The sequence below is a fragment of the Diabrotica virgifera genome, chromosome 5 (assembly GCF_917563875.1).
Source record: "Diabrotica virgifera virgifera chromosome 5, PGI_DIABVI_V3a".
NCBI classification, from domain to species: domain Eukaryota; kingdom Metazoa; phylum Arthropoda; class Insecta; order Coleoptera; family Chrysomelidae; genus Diabrotica; species Diabrotica virgifera.
This window is the reverse complement of record NC_065447.1, coordinates 136,998,579-137,018,741: the sequence shown is the minus strand read 5'-3', so window position 1 is coordinate 137,018,741 and position 20,163 is coordinate 136,998,579. Positions and strand designations below refer to the sequence as shown.

Genomic DNA, 20,163 nt, shown 5'->3' with positions numbered 1-20,163 from the left:
GACTTTAAAAATAATAATTTTTGACCGACTTATTAGGCCTTAAAAATGGCCATTTTCGCGTTTTTCAAATTTTAACTTGCTTCTAACTCGAAAAAGATCAACTTTAGAGAAAAATTATAAGAGACCTTTTTTGTCCAGAATGGTCCAAAAAATCTAAAAAAAAATTAGTCCTGGCCAAAATATTTATTTTTGCAATTTGATTAAAAAAAATTGTTAAAAAAAAATTGGCCCACTTTTCTCGTGGGCGACTTCTTGAACCTTATTCTGGGATGTCTCACGAATGTGATTATGCAAAAATATCTCATGGGAATATTTTCCCAACGAACCCGCCGTTTCCACCTTGTCTATTCTCTCTCCATCTATTATCATCATCTACGTCCTGAATCTTATTTTCGGTAATGACATTGGGAAATTGTAATAAAATGTCTGAAAATTAATTTAGAAATGGGGTGAATACTATTAAAAAGCAAATTTTATTTTAGTGATAACAAAATATTGAAATATACCAAACATCTAATAAAAAACATTGCCTACTAGAATTTTTTAAATAATATCAAAAATATACCAAAACAGTAGATATCTACTAAATGTGGCAACGCTGTTAAGGAGAATGATGCACTTCATTGCACTGGTCACATGACCTCTGTCACCCAATAAGAGAGTGCGTTCTAAAGTGGTTGGGATAGTCGGTCCAGAGCCGTGTTTGGTCGGCGATTGGACTTCTCGGTTGTGTCATCCGTCTATGGTTGGTAATAAGGTATATTTTAAGTAATATTGGTAATGTTGTTTAATGCACCATTTTGGTTTTTTTGGGATGTAAAGAAAATAAAAACACAAAATATAAAAAATGCAGGCATTTTCTAATACCTTTAAAAGCACCATCAATACATTAAATTTATACAAAACATCTTTAACATAAATTCTGGCTTTTATATTAAAATTAGATTTTTTAAATTTACATATTTTTTGTTAAAAAGGTGATAAAAAATGAGCGCGTGTGTTTTTTAAAGGTGGAATATCCATATTTGACGGCAATCTGAGATGCGTTTATAAATTTCACATCAGGTAATTTTGTTTAAGTCCTTATTTATGTAATTATATAAATTTAAATACCTGATATTATGATGTCAAAATAGTTTACTTTTTATATAGGTAAAAAAACATAACCAGTCCGACTCTTTGAGCAACCATTGCACGCAGGCACTTTTTATAGTCGCTTCAGTTGTCTTATGCAACGCTTAAGGTTGCCTAGGCAACGTCAAGACAACTCAAAAATCGTCCACCAAATTAGTGCAGAATTGGGTCGTCTTCTAGGCAATAACAACGTTGTAACAAAACGTTGCCACGCGGTAGACAACGTTGTCGCGTCGACAAATTGCTACTTGGGCATAGCCTAGCTCAGAACGATAAAACCCATCAGGAACAAAAAATTATCAACCTCTACTCCGAAAAAGATAATGGGCCCTTTTTTGTGTATTTAGAATCAACAAACATAGATACGAAAGTAGGTTCGTTTAATGGGATTAAAATTGCTAGAGATATTTTCAATTTAAAATTAAAAGATATTCGAAAAATACATAGTAAAGGCCTTAATCGAATTGCAATTGAATTTATTAATTTTGAATCAGCTAATCAATTTCTAAATAATAAAACTTTGTTAGACAAGGGTTATAAAATTTATATTCCCTTTAATTTTGTTACTTGTAAGGGTATAGTTAGACAAATTGATCTAGAGATTGGTGACAAAGAATTGTTGGATTGTTGCAGTACAGGCTCTGACATCGAAATACTAAATGTTAGAAGACTCAATAGGAAGGTATTCAAGAATGACGTAATCACGTACGAACCAACAGGCACAGTACTCTTTACTTTTAAAGGTGTAATAATGCCTAAAATAGTAAACTTTTATGGCATGCCGAAACTAGTTAACGTTTACGTAGCACCAGTTACTCAGTGTTTCAATTGTTTAAGGTTTGGGCACACTAAAACAATCTGTAAGAGTAAAGATCGTTGCATTAACTGTGGTGAACTTGCCCATACTGAAGCATGTGAAGTCAGATGCTTCTTCTGCAAGGGACCCCACAAAGCCACTGATAAGAACTGCCCCGAATTCCTGAGGCAAAAAAACATTAAAGAATTAATGGCATACGAAAATATGACTTTCTATGATGCCAACGAAGCAGTCACAAAAACATATGTAGAAAAAGATAAGTTTATTATGTATGCCAGTGACTTCCCAGTTCTTAGGAATAGGAAGTCCAATAATATCCCAAACAATAATGTTAGCATCAACGACTCTGTCACGCCCTCCCAAAGAAGAACTCATAACTTCAAATCCTCCACTACCAAACGCTCATTTCAACAGGTGGTCTCTAACTCAAACAACAAAAGACGAGTCATTCAAAAAGGGTACGACAAGAAAGCTCATGAAGAAAACCTCTTTTTCCCTAATTCACGCCCCGAAAAATCAACATACTCTCCCTCCCAACAACAAGCCTCAACATCATATAACACAAACACAGAAAAACCCTCATCAAACTCTCTACAAAACTTAGCCTGGCATCCCAGTGCATTGCAACATATTCAACATTCTGACTCAGATACTTTATATAATACCAGAAACGCTTGTCTACATTTTCTCAATAATGCGACATTCGATAATTTAAATATTCTCAAAAATATATTATCCCAGACAAACTTGGACTATATGGACCAAGATTCAATCTCAGACTTTGACTCTTTATAACTTCCTATACACCACAATGTCTCACAACCCAAAACTAAAAATAATACAATGGAATATCAGAAGTGTTAATGCAAATAGGGATAACCTGATTAGTCTAATATCCGAAATGGATCCAGATATCATTTTCATCAATGAAACATGGCTTAAGCATGATGCCAGATTTTCTTGGGAGAGATTAAATGTCCAGCAAACGACGGCACTGTTGCCAGATTTACCTTTTTCCTTTTAGCGGGAATTTTAAAATTAGTCTATAATGCCACTTTGGTTTTAAAAGAGAGTTCTGTATTCTTAAATTTATAACCTTACTTTTACAAGTGGACTTATAGATTCTCCCAATCTTTTAAGTCAGATTAATTTGAAAGTTCCTTATCAAGCTCTCCGTTACCATAATATGTTTAAAATACCTTTCCATAGAACATTGTATGGCGTTCACAACCCACTTGATAGGTATATGGGATTGTTAAATAATTACGAACTTGATTTATTTAATATAACTTTAAATCAATTAAAAAGATATCTTGCTCTGTGATGTTATTTTTATACTCATTAAGTGTTATGTTTGTATGTTGTATATTTTTTTGTAGTCAATATTTATGTTATATATTAATTTTCGTGACATATGAAATTTTTCAGTGTTTTTATACTTTTCTAATTCTCTATTTTTTAGATTAATTAAGTAATATTTAACACATTGAATTTATTATTACCTTTTGGAAATGTATTAATATTTAACTGTAATTTTTCTGTTAATGGGGTTATCCGGTATAATAAATAAATAAATAAGTAATTAGGATTATTTTATTTACATGTAAATATTGAAACAAGTATTGTACTGTGTCATAATTTAAAAGTCATGTTGCAGTATTTTGAAAAAAAAAAATGAAGCTCAAAAGAAATATACTTATACAGTACAAATTATTTTTTAATGGGAATGGAAATTTACGATTTCAAAGGTGAAAATGTGTTGGGATAGTATAGATGGACACTTTTTTATTTTAGTATTAAGTGGTTACATAATTATTCAGAATATTAATAAAATTACTAGTAATTTGAATTAGTTTTAATATGTATTATAATAGTATTAATTCTCATCATGTATCTGGCTAAATAGCTAAGTGCTAAAGCCACAAAATAAAAAAAATTGAAAAAAACATTCTTAGTGGCCTAGCACCTTTACTTTGCCTGGGGGCGAGGCGAGCTAATAAATTCTATTTTCTTATTGCAGTCATTTTGTGACAGCTTAAGAAGTTACATAAATGATGTCTTTAGGCTGTGAAATTTTAACCGTAGAAAGACATCCCTATGACTTGTATTTACATGATATAGGGCTTTTCACTCAGTCATTTATTTCGAGCTTCTGTCATGTGTTGTCTAATATTAATATATCTGTCATATGTTATTGATATTGCCAATGATACAAACTAAAGACGTATGACGTAGATATATTAATATTATGTGACGCTTGACCGAAGCTCGAAACAAATGACAATCAATGAAAAAGCCCTATTCAATAGGGCATTTCATTCACAGTCATTTGTTTCGAGCCTCTGTCATGTGTCACATAATATTAATATATCTACGTCGTACGTTATTGGTATATACCAATGATACAAGCCAAAAACGTATGACGTAGATACATTAATATTATGTGACTCATGACAGAAGCTCGAAACAAATGACAATCGATGAAAAGCCCTATTGGCGTCTGCATATCAGGATCCGGTAATACTATATTATTTATCTATGATCAGGATATTGCTAGGTGTACACAAGTAAACAACACTTTTTTGATTAAAAGGTTTATTTCATTAAATCAAAACTTACATGGATACAATTTAAATAAGATATTTTTTCTATTTAAGGCAATATAGTATAAGATATATATTTTAGTATAACTCTCCTACATTAACAAGCTTTAACACATTCAGTGGCCATGAAGTATGAGTAGCATCACGAAGGTTTTACGGAAGGTACTGACGACACATAAGTTATGTGAGTAGTACTGTGTAACTAAATAAATGATTTAAGTATGTGGTACCAGCCAAGTGGAGCTTGTTCGAGATGGGCACCAAACATGTTAATCTGGTCATGCACAGAGACTTATACTATAATATGTTATATCTTCTATTGCTCACTATTGTAATGAGTGAGCCTGCATACACAAACTATAATATATTATTATGGTTCTGTGTATGCAGGCTCACTCATTACTACTGGAGTAAACAATATGAGATGTAATATTATGAGATATATATATATATATATATATATATATATATATATATATATATATATATATATATATATATATATATATATATATATATATATATATATATATATATATATATATATATATATATATATATATATATATATATATATATATATATATATATCAACTCGATTGTAACAAAGAGTTTCTTTCATCCTGCCCCTTACACTGACTGCAACCTCAATAAAAACTTGTATCTACATATTGTCAGTCAATAATACCAAACTACTTTATATATATATATATATATATATATATATATATATATTGTTATATTTCTATTTGATATGAAAATTAAAATTTGATAATTATAGACAAAATTCAATTTAATATAAAATATTTTCAATTTTCTCAACCACGGGCATATAAATTTAGAACAACCTGTATACAACAAATTGTTATATTTAATTTTAAGAAGTGATTAAAACGATACTCGGAACAATGCGCTTAAAATAAAACTAAAGTGAAATCGAAAATAGGTCATTATCGTTGTTCTCGGAAGGTTCAATCATTAGCCGATGCTAAAGAAGACTTAGTGAAAGTAGATAATAGATCATTAAATTTTGTAATTAGTAGAAAGTAATTTTTAGAATGGGAATTAACTATTTTCTTTGAAATCCATTAAGCATATTTAGAAAGTTTAAAAATTGGTTTTGAGGAATACTGCGAATGAGAGTTGGTGGTGGAATTTTGATTTGTGAATCTGGAAGGGATATTTAGAAAGGAGGGGAATGAATGACAAATAGAGATCAGAATGTTTTGAACTGTCGAGAAGTGAAGTCGAGTCGTAGACGGTAGTGTACGGAGAGTGAGAAAGCTGGTGTAGTTCCGTGAGTGTGGAGTATCTATCGTAGAACGAGAGGTAGGCCAAGTTGAGAGTAAAAGAACCTCCTTGAGCCAAGAGTTCCCGGTAGCTGATTGCAGTTTCGAAAAAGGTAGAACACAGCATCACGACAGAAGCAGGAAACGAGAGCTATACGAGCTAGTTTCGGAGGAGAACATTACTGGAAGCCAGGACGAGGTTTTGATTGCAGCCAAGGATAGCAGGAAACGGGTCTTGTGTGAAGACATTCTCAGTGCACCAGAAAAAGGTCAGTCTCATTTGTTTGGACATGAATGTATGGGTTTTTCGTAGTAAATACCACATTTAAAATTGAAAAAACATAATCAATAATATCAGAAAAGTCATCAAACTTAAATAGAATTGTTGCTGATAAATCATAATAGTTAAATGTTAATAAAAACTTTCAATTTGGAAATCAAAAGGAAATAAGATTCCCAGGTAAATGTTATGTTTAAGAATAATAAGATATAGCAAATATTAAGCAGTGATTGCCATTTAAATAAAATAAACAATATTTTGATTACAATTGTAACCCATATGTGTTATTATTTTACTCTTTTCTTTCCTATCCCGATTAGGAACCATTAAGAAATACTTAGAAGCCACGTATGTAAGTACTTAATTTTATAAAAAGCCCTGAGATTGAAAACACATTGATATGTGATCTGGTAAATTAATTAGATTATTATTCATGCATTGATTAAATTAAATGACATATAAAAATATTATCTCATATCAATAATCAAGATCACATCAACTGTCGTCCAACGTGGAGGGCATTGTAAAGTATTTCTAGTGGCAAATTTGAAGGATAAAAAGAGTAAAGCCGGTATTTGAAAATTTATATGCCTGTGGTAAAAAGTAAGATACTTACATTTGATAACATAAAATTTTAGATCTCTTTAGGTACAAATTTTACATAACTGATTTAATATTTTGTTTTTACGATATTTACATTTGATATATTTATTGACAATTTATAATATTTGGGTGAGAAAAAGTCGTCTTGGTAACATACTAGTAAAATTTCATATTTGGCGGGGACAGTACTTCTTGAAAACAAATGTCTGTGACAAGAAGCCAAAGCAAAGACAACAAAAAACAAAAAGAACATTCAAATCAAGAGAATAATTCAGACCAAGAAGATATTTTAGACACGACAATCATGGCATCAGAACAGCAAGAATTATCAGGAATAGATAAATTATTACAAATGATGCAACTCCAGTCACAAAAAATGGATGAAACACAAAAAAAAATGGATGAAAATCAACGTGAAACGAAACAAGCCATGGAAGAAACATCAAAGAAAATGGATAAAGTGGATCAAAAAATGGATGAAACACAACAAAAAATGGATGAAACACAACAAAAAATGGATGAAACACAACAAAAATTGGATCAAAAAATGGATGAAACACAACAAAAAATGAAACAAGCAATAGAAGAGAACAACAAGAAAATGGAGGAACGCATAGAAAAGTATGAAGTGAAAATTAAAGATCACATGCAAGAACAAGAAATGAGAATGAAGGACCACATGAAAGAACAAGAAATGAAAATTCAAAATAAAATGAAGGAGTTAACGAATTGCCAGAAAAAAGAAATGGAAAGTTTGGAAAACAAGTTGGAAAATGCTATTCAAGTAGACAGAGAAGAAGTGGAAAAAAGAATCACAGGAATAGAAAAACAAGTCACCGAAAACAGGACGCAACAGAATGTCGGAGAAAGAAGAGAAATGGTTATACATAGCACAGATGACGTGAAGATAAGGTTTGGCGGGGATGTAAGAAGATTACACCCAGTGCCGTTCATAAATAGCCTGAAAAAGAAAATACAGCACATCGGAAATTTCGAAACAGCAAAAGAAACTATCAGAAACCATCTCAAAAATGAAGCAAGCCTATGGTTCGATTGCAAAGAAGAAGAATTTGACAGTCGGCAAGAATTTGAACAAAAATTTTTGAATTATTTCTGGGGAAAAGTCCAACAATTGGAAATTAACAAGGAATTGCAAAATGGGAAATACAATGATAGGATGGGTATATCAGAAAGGACATATGCATTACAAATTTACTATAACGCAAAACATTTACAATATAATTACTCATCGGAACAATTAGTCGAACTGATTGCAAGACATTTCGAAGAAACGCTGGAAGACCATATCACATTGCAAAACTACAAAGACATAGATAGTTTATGCCAATTCCTACAAATAAGAGAATTGCGTTTAAGAGAAAGAAAATCAAGAAGGTCGCGAGAAGATTACAGGCCCCGAGAAACACAGGAGTACAGAGATAGAAATGAAAATAGGAGGGACGATACAAGACGAGATTTTAATCCCAGAAGGGAAAACGAAAATAGAGACAACGGAAGAGGACATTATGAACAAAGAAATAGGCAATGGAATGAGGACAGAAATCGAGAATACCAGAATAGAAACACCACACGCTCAAATCAAGAAAACAGAAATAATGGTAGACAAAATGAACAGGGATATCGAGAAAACCGAAACAGATCCGACAGACCAAGAGAAAATAGAAGAGAAGTAAATAATACCCAGACAGATGAATATGACGGAGAGAGACATTATGACGAAAATATAAACAACGATGAGCAACCGGCGTTTTTTCACGACGGCGCTCACTAAAAACCAAAAATCAAACAGGAATTTTTTGTAACCCCAAGGAGTTTATTAAATTGGCAAGAAACAACGAAAAGAAAAATGGAGTTAATTTAAAATTTGTGGATGGATTTATCAACGAGAAACCAATTAAAATTATGATAGACACTGGATCTGAAATAACATTGGTCAACAGAAAACTAATAGAAGAAGTTAACTTAACAAATTTAATTTACAAAATACCTAGGGTAAATTTAGTGGGCGCAAACAAACGGACATTGGCAACTATAAATGAAGGCATACGAGTAATGGTACGACTGGGTAAGAAGATGTATGCACTACAATGTGTAATAATGCCAAACATGTCACATGACATGATAGTAGGAGTTGACGAATTGGCAGAAAAACATGTAGTGATAGATTTTAAAAATAATACGATGAATCTAACAGAAGAAAAAGAAGAAGAACAGAACAAGGAACAGGAGAAACAAAATACGGACGAATCAGGTAAAGAACAAACAGTGGAAATGAATTTGGCAACGAAGCAAGGACAAAGAAGAAAAGGGAGAAAAAGTCAGAAAAAGACAAAAGAAAATGAAACCTGTGGCTCCTCAAAAGAAGAGTTGAGCCCAGAAGAAAAAAAATTGAGAGTATCAAAAGCAAAAGAAAACTGGGATTCCTCAAAAGAAGAGATGAGCTCAGGAGAAGAAGAAATAAAGCTAACAAATGAAAGCGAAAAAGATATGATCGAAACAGTGGCATTTGAAGAGGAGGCATATGAAAACGAGGATGCAGAATACACGGTAAAAGTATGTGAAAAATCTGAGGAAAAAGACAGAAGATTGATATGGGAAAAAGGGAAAGACAACATAATAGCCGACACTCTAACACAGGATGAGGACACTGAAAATAAGGAAACAATTACTCTACAGGTGGGACTAATTAGAGTAATACAAGAAGAAGGGGTATAAGACGTAGATTAAAGTAAGGAAATATACAGGGAGTTGGTTTTGCCCTCGAGAAAATTTATTTAAAAATGCAGATAAATTTTATCGAATACAAGGCGGGGATTTGTTATATTTCTATTTGATATGAAAATTAAAATTTGATAATTATAGACAAAATTCAATTTAATATAAAATATTTTCAATTTTCTCAACCACGGGCATATAAATTTAGAACAACCTGTATACAACAAATTGTTATATTTAATTTTAAGAAGTGATTAAAACGATACTCGGAACAATGCGCTTAAAATAAAACTAAAGTGAAATCGAAAATAGGTCATTATCGTTGTTCTCGGAAGGTTCAATCATTAGCCGATGCTAAAGAAGACTTAGTGAAAGTAGATAATAGATCATTAAATTTTGTAATTAGTAGAAAGTAATTTTTAGAATGGGAATTAACTATTTTCTTTGAAATCCATTAAGCATATTTAGAAAGTTTAAAAATTGGTTTTGAGGAATACTGCGAATGAGAGTTGGTGGTGGAATTTTGATTTGTGAATCTGGAAGGGATATTTAGAAAGGAGGGGAATGAATGACAAATAGAGATCAGAATGTTTTGAACTGTCGAGAAGTGAAGTCGAGTCGTAGACGGTAGTGTACGGAGAGTGAGAAAGCTGGTGTAGTTCCGTGAGTGTGGAGTATCTATCGTAGAACGAGAGGTAGGCCAAGTTGAGAGTAAAAGAACCTCCTTGAGCCAAGAGTTCCCGGTAGCTGATTGCAGTTTCGAAAAAGGTAGAACACAGCATCACGACAGAAGCAGGAAACGAGAGCTATACGAGCTAGTTTCGGAGGAGAACATTACTGGAAGCCAGGACGAGGTTTTGATTGCAGCCAAGGATAGCAGGAAACGGGTCTTGTGTGAAGACATTCTCAGTGCACCAGAAAAAGGTCAGTCTCATTTGTTTGGACATGAATGTATGGGTTTTTCGTAGTAAATACCACATTTAAAATTGAAAAAACATAATCAATAATATCAGAAAAGTCATCAAACTTAAATAGAATTGTTGCTGATAAATCATAATAGTTAAATGTTAATAAAAACTTTCAATTTGGAAATCAAAAGGAAATAAGATTCCCAGGTAAATGTTATGTTTAAGAATAATAAGATATAGCAAATATTAAGCAGTGATTGCCATTTAAATAAAATAAACAATATTTTGATTACAATTGTAACCCATATGTGTTATTATTTTACTCTTTTCTTTCCTATCCCGATTAGGAACCATTAAGAAATACTTAGAAGCCACGTATGTAAGTACTTAATTTTATAAAAAGCCCTGAGATTGAAAACACATTGATATGTGATCTGGTAAATTAATTAGATTATTATTCATGCATTGATTAAATTAAATGACATATAAAAATATTATCTCATATCAATAATCAAGATCACATCAATATATATATATATATATATATATATATATATATATATATATATATATATATATATATATATATATATATAATCCTAAACCCATTTACCCTAAGATGAGTTCCATCGATTGCGATAAAGGATTTGCCAAACTTAACATTTCCTTTTGGCACAGTATTAAGGAAAATAAGACAAAAATCATAAATGTTAAATTCAGAATGAATATCCATTAGTATGCCCTGTTGTTTGTAAAATAATATTGGACATGAGTCTGTAAGCATTCAACCCAAAAATAAACACTGGTTGCATCATCCTTGTACATATACCCATCTTTCAAATCAATGCCATAAGAGAGTTTAATGTTTGTGATATCTTTTCTTGTAAGTAAATTAATTCTTTTTAATTCGCCTCCTATGCTATTATGCTATCCTGAACAGTCTGAAGTTTACTAAAAAAGTAAAATATAGGTATAGGAGAATCAAACACACTAGTTTGAAATTGTAAACTGTAGTAAATATTCATGAGTATAGGCGGGTTGACATTACTAGTGAATAACGAACGTGGCTCACGCTTACGTATTTTGCCCGTGCTATTGTTAGATATTTTATTATCTATTTTCAAACCCAAGCAGTACATTTGTATTTATGCAATGCATAGATACAAATGTACTGCTCGAGTTTGAAAATAGATAATAAAATATCTAACAATAGCAGGGGCAAAATATGTAAGCGTGAGCCACGTTCGTTATTCACTAGTAATGTCAACCCGCCTTAATATTTAAAAAGTGGTTTAGTGGTAACATTCTTGTTTTAAATTATATAGTGTATATCGACGGCGGAAAGGCAGGACCTCATAACTGAAAAATTTGTATAAAATGAGTTACTTCGGTTTTCGCTTTAGAACAAGTGTATCAGCACCTATTAAACAGCTTTTAGAGCTGGGAAAGCCTTTTGGAAGCCTTCCGGAAACTTTCCCAGCTGTATATAAACTGCTGTATATAAACTAAAATAACTGCCGATAAACTTATTCTAAAGCGAAAACTAAAGTAACTCATGTTATAAAAAATTTTCAGTTTTGCCTTTCCGCCGTCGATATGCAAATATTTTACTTACATTTTTGAAGAAAGTCTCAAAATAAACTTTGAAGAGATATTTATCTGATTTTGGTATTTATGTAAGTGCTCTATATCATCCTCATGCCTATAATGTGTTTTAAAACAGTTTCAATATTTTTAGATACTATTATTCGACTAGTACACCAAATAAACATTTTGCAGGATCCTTGGGATTTTAAAGCTCTTTCTCTATCTTGTTTTGAAAAATAATTTTTTGAGGATCACATACATATACATTCATAATAAGATGTTTCATGTTCTTGTACTCTTGTTCTCTGTTCTCTTCCTGTGCCATCCATATAGTGCAAATCTAAAAAAACAACATAACAGGTGATTACAGGGGCAGTTATACTACTTACAGCTTACTTTGTATCTAATCTATTATCTAGTATTACTCTATTAGTATCTACCTACATAAAACTATCTTTGAAATCTAAATTTTTGATATCAACATCAACCTTAATACTTAAAAAATAAATAATATTGTGGAAGTTACACGTACCTACCTAAAAGTTTTTGAATTGCAATTTTATCAACTGGAAAATACTTCAACATAATGAGTTTTAAATTATGACAAAGCACAATATTTATTGTTTCAATTTACGTGTAAATAAAATAATAATAATCTTAATCACTTGTAAAAGTAAGGTTAAGATTTTTGACTTGAGAAAACAGAACTGTCAAATTTAAAACCAAACTGCTATAAAATTTTAAAATTCCCGCTAAAAGGAATCTGGCAACATTGCCGTCGTTTGCTGGGAGAGATTAAATGTCCAGCAAACGACGGCAATGTTGCCAGATTCCTTTTAGCGGGAATGTTAAAATTTTATAGCAGTTTGGTTTTAAATTTGACAGTTCTGTTTTCTCAAGTCAAAAATCTTAACCTTACTTTTACAAGTGATTAAGATTATTTTATTTACATGTAAATTGAAACAATAAATATTGTGCTTTGTCATAATTTAAAACTCATTATGTTGAAGTCTTTTCCAGTTGATAAAATTGCAATTCAAAAACTTTTAGGTAGGTACGTGTAACTTCCACATTATTATTTATTTTTTAAGTATTAAGGTTGATGTTGATATCAAAAATTTAGATTTCAAAGATAGTTTTATGTAGGTAGATACTAATAGAGTAATCTAAATACTAATAAACTAGATAATAGATTAGATACAAAGTAAGCTGTAAGTAGTATAACTGCCCATGTAATCACCTGTTATGTTGTTTTTTTTTTAGATTTGTACTTTATGGATGGCACAGGAAGAGAACAGAGAACAAGAGTACAAGAACATGAAACATCTTATTATGAATGTATATGTATGTGATCCTCAAAAAATTATTTTTCAAAACAAGATAGAGAATGAGCTTTAAAATCCCAAGGATCCTGCAAAATGTCTATTTGGTGTACTAGTCGAATAATAGTATCTAAAAATAATGAAACTGTTTTAAAACACATTATGGGCATGAGGATGATATAGAGCACTTACATAAATACCAAAATCAGATAAATATCTCTTCAAAGTTTATTTTGAGACTTTCTTCAAAAATGTAAGTAAAATATTTGCATATCGACGGCGGAAAGGCTAAACTTCGTAACTGAAAATTTTTTATAACATGAGTTACTTCAGTTTTCGCTTTAGAATAAGTTTATTGGCAGCTATTAAACAGCGATTACAGCTGGGAAAGTTTCCGGAAGGCTTCCAAAAGGCTTTCCCAGCTCTAAAAGCTGTTTAATAGGTGCTGATACACTTATTCTAAAGCGAAAACCGAAGTAACTCATTTTATACAATTTTTCAGTTATGAGGTCCTGCCTTTCCGCCGTCGATATACACAATATAATTTAAAACAAGAATATTACCACTAAACCACTTTTTAAATATTAAGGCAGGTTGACATTACTAGTGAATAACGAATGTGGCTCACGCTTACGTATTTTGCCCGTGCTATTGTTAGATATTTTATTATCTATTTTCAAACTCGAGCAGTACATTTGTATCTATGCATTGCATAAATACAAATGTACTGCTTGGGTTTGAAAATAGATAATAAAATATCTAACAATAGCACGGGCAAAATATGTAAGCGTGAGCCATTGCATAAATACAAATGTACTGCTTGGGTTTGAAAATAGATAATAAAATATCTAACAATAGCACGGGCAAAATACGTAAGCGTGAGCCACGTTCGTTATTCACTAGTAATGTCAACCCGCCTATACTCATGAATATTTACTACAGTTTACAATTTCAAACTAGTGTGTTTGATTCTCCTATACCTATATTTTACTTTTTTAGTAAACTTCAGACTGTCCAGGATAGCATAATAGCATAGGAGGCAAATTAAAAAGAATTAATTTACTTACAAGAAGAGATATCACAAACATTAAACTCTCTTATGGCATTGATTTGAAAGATGGGTATATGTACAATGATGATGCAACCAGTGTTTATTTTTGGGTTGAATGCTCACAGATTATTTATTTTTTCCAATATTATTTTACAAACAACAGGACATACTAATGGATATTCATTCTGAATTTAACATTTATGATTTTTGTCTTATTTTCCTTAATACTGTGCCAAAAGGAAATGTTAATTAAGTTTGGCAAATCCTTTATCGCAATCGATGGAACTCATGGGCTCAATTCCTATGACTTTGAACTTATGACAGTATTAGTAAAAGATGAATTTGGGAATGGATTTTGTACTGCTTTCTTATTTTCAAATAGAAAAGATACCTACTTTAATTTACCAATTTTTTTAAATACATGTCTGTGTTGGTATTATATGTATAGTCAAATGTTTTCATATGACACCTTTTACAATGCCTCATCAAATGTAATGGGTATTGCTCCTAATAGACTGTTAAGTGCCTGGTACATAGATAGAGCATGGTAAGTAAATCTTAATAAAATATTTGATTCTGAAAAAAATCCTATTATATATACAAGATGTATTAATGATGGTTTAGAGAGTATTAATAGCTTTTTGGGTAGACTTCTAAGTGATGCAGATACATACAATTTTAGTAAGTATTTCCAGTAGAACTACTGCAATAACATCCAACAATGGGCCTATTGTTATAGGAAGGGGTTGTGGAATTAATACCAATATGACCATTCAAAATTTTCATAAAATTTTGGATAAAAGGGTATCCATTAGTTGTTATCAGTTAAGTTTAAAACTTGGCACTCATGGAGAGCTATACTCTATACCATAATATATAATAGAAATATCTCATAATATTACATCTCATATTGTTCACTCCAGAAGTAATGAGTGAGCAATATGAGGTATAACATAATATAGTATAAGTCTCTGTGCATGACCAGATTAACATGTTTGGTACCCATCTCGAACAAGCTCTACTTGGCTGGTACCACATACTTAAATCATTTATTTAGTTACACAGTACTACTCACATAACTTATGTGTCGTCAGTACCTTCCGTAAAACCTTCGTGATGCTACCCATACTTCATGGCCACTGAATGTGTTAAAGCTTGTTAATGTAGGAGAGTTATACTAAAATATATATCTTATATTATATTGCCTTAAATAGAAAAAATATCTTATTTAAATTGTATCCATGTAAGTTTTGATTTAATGAAATAAACCTTTTAATCAAAAAAGTGTTGTTTACTTGTGTACACCCAGCAATATCCTGATCATAGATAAATAATATAGTATTACCGGATCCTGATATGCAGACGCCAATAGGGCTTTTCATCGATTGTCATTTGTTTCGAGCTTCTGTCATGAGTCACATAATATTAATGTATCTACGTCATACGTCTTTGGTTTGTATCATTGGTATATACCAATAACGTACGACGTAGATATATTAATATTATGTGACACATGACAGAAGCTCGAAACAAATGACTGTGAATGAAATGCCCTATTGAATAGGGCTTTTTCATCGATTGTCATTTGTTTCGAGCTTTGGTCAAGCGTCACATAATATTAATATATCTACGTCATACGTCTTTAGTTTGTATCATTGGCAATATCAATAACATATGACATAGATATATTAATATTAGACGACAGAAGCTCGAAACAAATGACTGAGTGAAAAGCCCTATATCATGTAAATACAAGTCATAGAGATGTCTTTCTACGGTTAAAATTTCACAGCCTAAGGACATCATTTATGTAACTTCTTAAGCCGTCACAAAATGACTGCAATAAGAAAATAGAATTTATTAACTCGCCTCGCCCCCAGGCAAAGTAAAGGTGCTAGGCCACTAAGAATGTTTTTTCAATTTTTTTTATTTTGCGGCTTTAGCACTTAGCTATTTAGCCAGATACATGATGAGAATTAATACTATTATAATACATATTAAAACTAATTCAAATTACTAGTAATTTTATTAATATTCTGAATAATTATGTAACCACTTAATACTAAAATAAAAAAAGTGTCCATCTATACTATCCCAACACATTTTCACCTTTGAAATCGTAAATTTCCATTCCCATTAAAAAATAATTTGTACTGTATAAGTATATTTCTTTTGAGCTTCATTTTTTTTTCAAAATACTGCAACATGACTTTTAAATTATGACAGTACAATACTTGTTTCAATATTTACATGTAAATAAAATAATCCTAATTACTTGTAAAAGTAAGGTTATAAATTTAAGAATACAGAACTCTCTCTTAAAACCAAAGTGGCATTAGACTAATTTTAAAATTCCCGCTAAAAGGAAAAAGGTAAATCTGGCAACAGTGCCGTCGTTTGCTGGACATTTAATCTCTCCCTCGTTTGCTGGGAGAGATTAAACCTCCCGGTTAAACCTCGGTTAGCTAACCGGGGTTTAATCGGGACCGAAAAGTACCTCATAGGGCCTCTTGCGTTGTAATAAAAGCAATTATAATTATTATTATAATTATTTATGAATATAATAATAAGTATAATTGCATTTATGTCTATGTTATGCATATATATCTGTCCCGATTAAACCCCGGTTAACTAACCGGCTGTTAACGGAGACATAGGCTGCATTCAGCAGAAAACTGCGATGACTAATCGATTACTTAGCGATGTGTAATCGCTAACGATTCTTCTGAATGGTATACTTTCATGTACATACAAAATAGGTTATGACAACTGTCACATTTTTCAAAATGATTTGCAAATACGTGAAAGACACCCCAAGAACAGAAATAAAAATTATTATGAAATGGTTATTTATAAATAACCCCATTTAATTCATACATATAGTATTTTTACTACAAAAACGTTATTACGTAGGTCAAAATTTTTGACGTAAGAGAACTGTCAAAACATTAGAATGTGACTTTTATAAAAACATGGCAATAAAGAAAAGTCACATTCTAATGTTTTGACAGTTCTCTTACGTCAAAAATTTTGACCTACGTAATAACGTTTTTGTAGTAAAAATACTATAGTTTCAAATTCTTGAATTTCTTGCCACATAGGTAAACCTAATAGGTACATACGAATAATCCAACAAAGCAGCTCAGATATTTATCAGCGTGATTTATATGCCTTTCAGCCTTCCTTGCCTTCAATTCATGTTTTTTTAAGATATATAACTTAAAATATACGTATTAGACACACGTCATACGTCAATCATATTTTGATTTGCTAAGAAATCATATTTCAAAACCGATGTTTAAAATGGCGACCGATAAGTCATCGAATGATAACTAATCGACAATTTATGTGGCATTCAGCAGAAAATCACTAAGCGATTAGTCATCGATTGAGTCTGCTGAATGCACCCATAGGCTACGGAGGCCTAAGGCCCGGTACTTTATGTCTCCGTTAACAGCCGGTTAGTTAACCGGGGTTTAATCGGGACAGATATATATGCATAACATAGACATAAATGCAATTATACTTATTATTATATTCATAAATAATTATAATAATAATTATAATTGCTTTTATTACAACGCAAGAGGCCCTATGAGGTACTTTTCGGTCCCGATTAAACCCCGGTTAGCTAACCGAGGTTTAACCGGGACATAAAGTACCGGCCTTAAATGTCCAGGCACTGTTGCCAGATTTACCTTTTTCCTTTTAGCGGGAATTTTAAAATGAGTCTAATGCCACTTTGGTTTTAAAAGAGAGTTCTGTATTCTTAAATTTATAACCTTACTTTTACAAGTAATTAGGATTATTTTATTTACATGTAAATATTGAAACAAGTATTGTACTGTGTCATAATTTAAAACTCATGTTGCAGTATTTTGAAAAAAAATGAAGCTCAGAAGAAATATACTTATACAGTACAAATTATTTTTTAATGGGAATGGAAATTTACGATTTCAAAGGCGAAAATGTGTTGGGATAGTATAGATGGACACTTTTTTATTTTAGTATTAAGTGGTTACATAATTATTCAGAATATTAATAAAATTACTAGTAATTTGAATTAGTTTTAATATGTATTATAATAGTATTAATTCTCATCATGTATCTGGCTAAATAGCTAAGCGCAAAATAAAAAAAATTGAAAAAACATTCTTAGTGGCCTAGCACCTTTACTTTGCCTGGGGGAGAGGCGAGTTAATAAATTCTGTTTTCTTATTGCAGTCATTTTGTGACCGCTTAAGAAGTTACATAAATGATGTCTTTAGACTGTGAAATTTTAACTGTAGAAAGACATCTTTATGACTTGTATTTACATGATATAGGGCTTTTCACTCAGTCATTTGTTTCGAGCTTATGTCATGTGTTGTCTAATATTAATATATCTATGTCATATGTTATTGATACTGCCAATGATACAAACCAAAGACATATGACGTAGATATATTAATATTATGTGGCACTTGACCGAAGCTCGAAACAAATGACAATCGATGAAAAGCCCTATTCAATAGGGCATTTCATTCACAGTCATTTGTCTCGAGCTTCTGTCATGTGTCACATAATATTAATATATCTACGTCTTACGTTATTGGTATATACCAATGATACAAACCAAAGACGTATGACGTAGATACATTAATATTATGTGACTCATGATAGAAGCTCGAAACAAATGACAATCGATGAAAAGCCCTATTGGCGTCTGCATATCAGGATCCGGTAATACTATATTATTTATCTATGATCAGGATATTGCTGGGTGTACACAAGTAAACAACACTTTTTTGATTAAAAGGTTTATTTCATTAAATCAAAACTTACATGGATACAATTTAAATAAGATATTTTTTTCTATTTAAGGCAATATAAGATATATATTTTAGTATAAATCTCCTACATTAACAAGCTTTAACACATTCAGTGGCCATGACGTATGGGTAGCATCACGAAGGTTTTACAGAAGGTACTGACGACACATAAGTTATGTGAGTAGTACTGTGTAACTAAATAAATGATTTAAGTATGTGGAGCCAAGTGGAGCTTGTTCGAGATGGGCACCAAACATGTTAATCTGGTCATGCACAGAGACTTATACTATAATATGTTATATCTCATATTGCTCACTATTGTAATGAGTGAGCCTGCATACACGAACTATAATATATTATTATGGTTCTGTGTATGCAGGCTCACTCATTACTACTGTAGTGAACAATATGAGATGTAATATTATGAGATATACCTATTATATATTATGGTATAGTTCTCCATGAGTGCCAAGTTTTAAACTTAACTGATAACAACTAATGGATACCCTTTTATCCAAAATTTTATGAAAATTTTGAATGGTCATATTGGTATTAATTCCACAACCCCTTCCTATAACAATAGGCCCATTGTTGGATGTTATTGCAGTAGTTCTACTGGAAATACTTACTAAAATTGTATGTATCTGTATCACTTAGAAGTCTACCCAAAAAGCTATTAATACTCTCTAATTAATACATCTTGTATACATAATAGGATTTTTTTCAGAATCAGATATTTTATTAAGATTTACTTACCATGCCCTATCTATGTGCCAGGCACTTAACAGTCTATTAGGAGCAATACCCATTACATTTGACGAGGCATTGTAAAAGGTGTCGCTTATGCCTGATATGAAAACATTTGACTATACATATAATACCAACACAGACATGTATTTAAAAAAATTGGTAAATTAAAGTAGGTATCTTTTCTATTTGAAAATAAGAAAGCAGTACAAAATCCATTCCCAAATTAGTCTTTTACTAATACTGTCATAAGTTCAAAGTCATAGGAATTGAGC

At 31.3% G+C, this 20,163-nt stretch overlaps 1 protein-coding gene and 1 long non-coding RNA gene across 2 annotated transcripts in view; one reads left to right on the top strand and one right to left on the bottom strand.

The window, feature by feature from the left end:
* The window catches only part of LOC126884427 (uncharacterized), a 205,706-nt gene that overhangs the window by 22,165 nt on the left and 163,378 nt on the right, over positions 1 to 20,163 (bottom strand). The gene's annotated exons all lie outside the window — the stretch shown is intronic.
* Positions 12,818 to 14,734, top strand: LOC126884435 (uncharacterized). The gene is made up of 2 exons (XR_007698032.1): positions 12,818 to 13,532; positions 14,279 to 14,734. It is a non-coding gene; the product is annotated as an uncharacterized LOC126884435 (long non-coding RNA).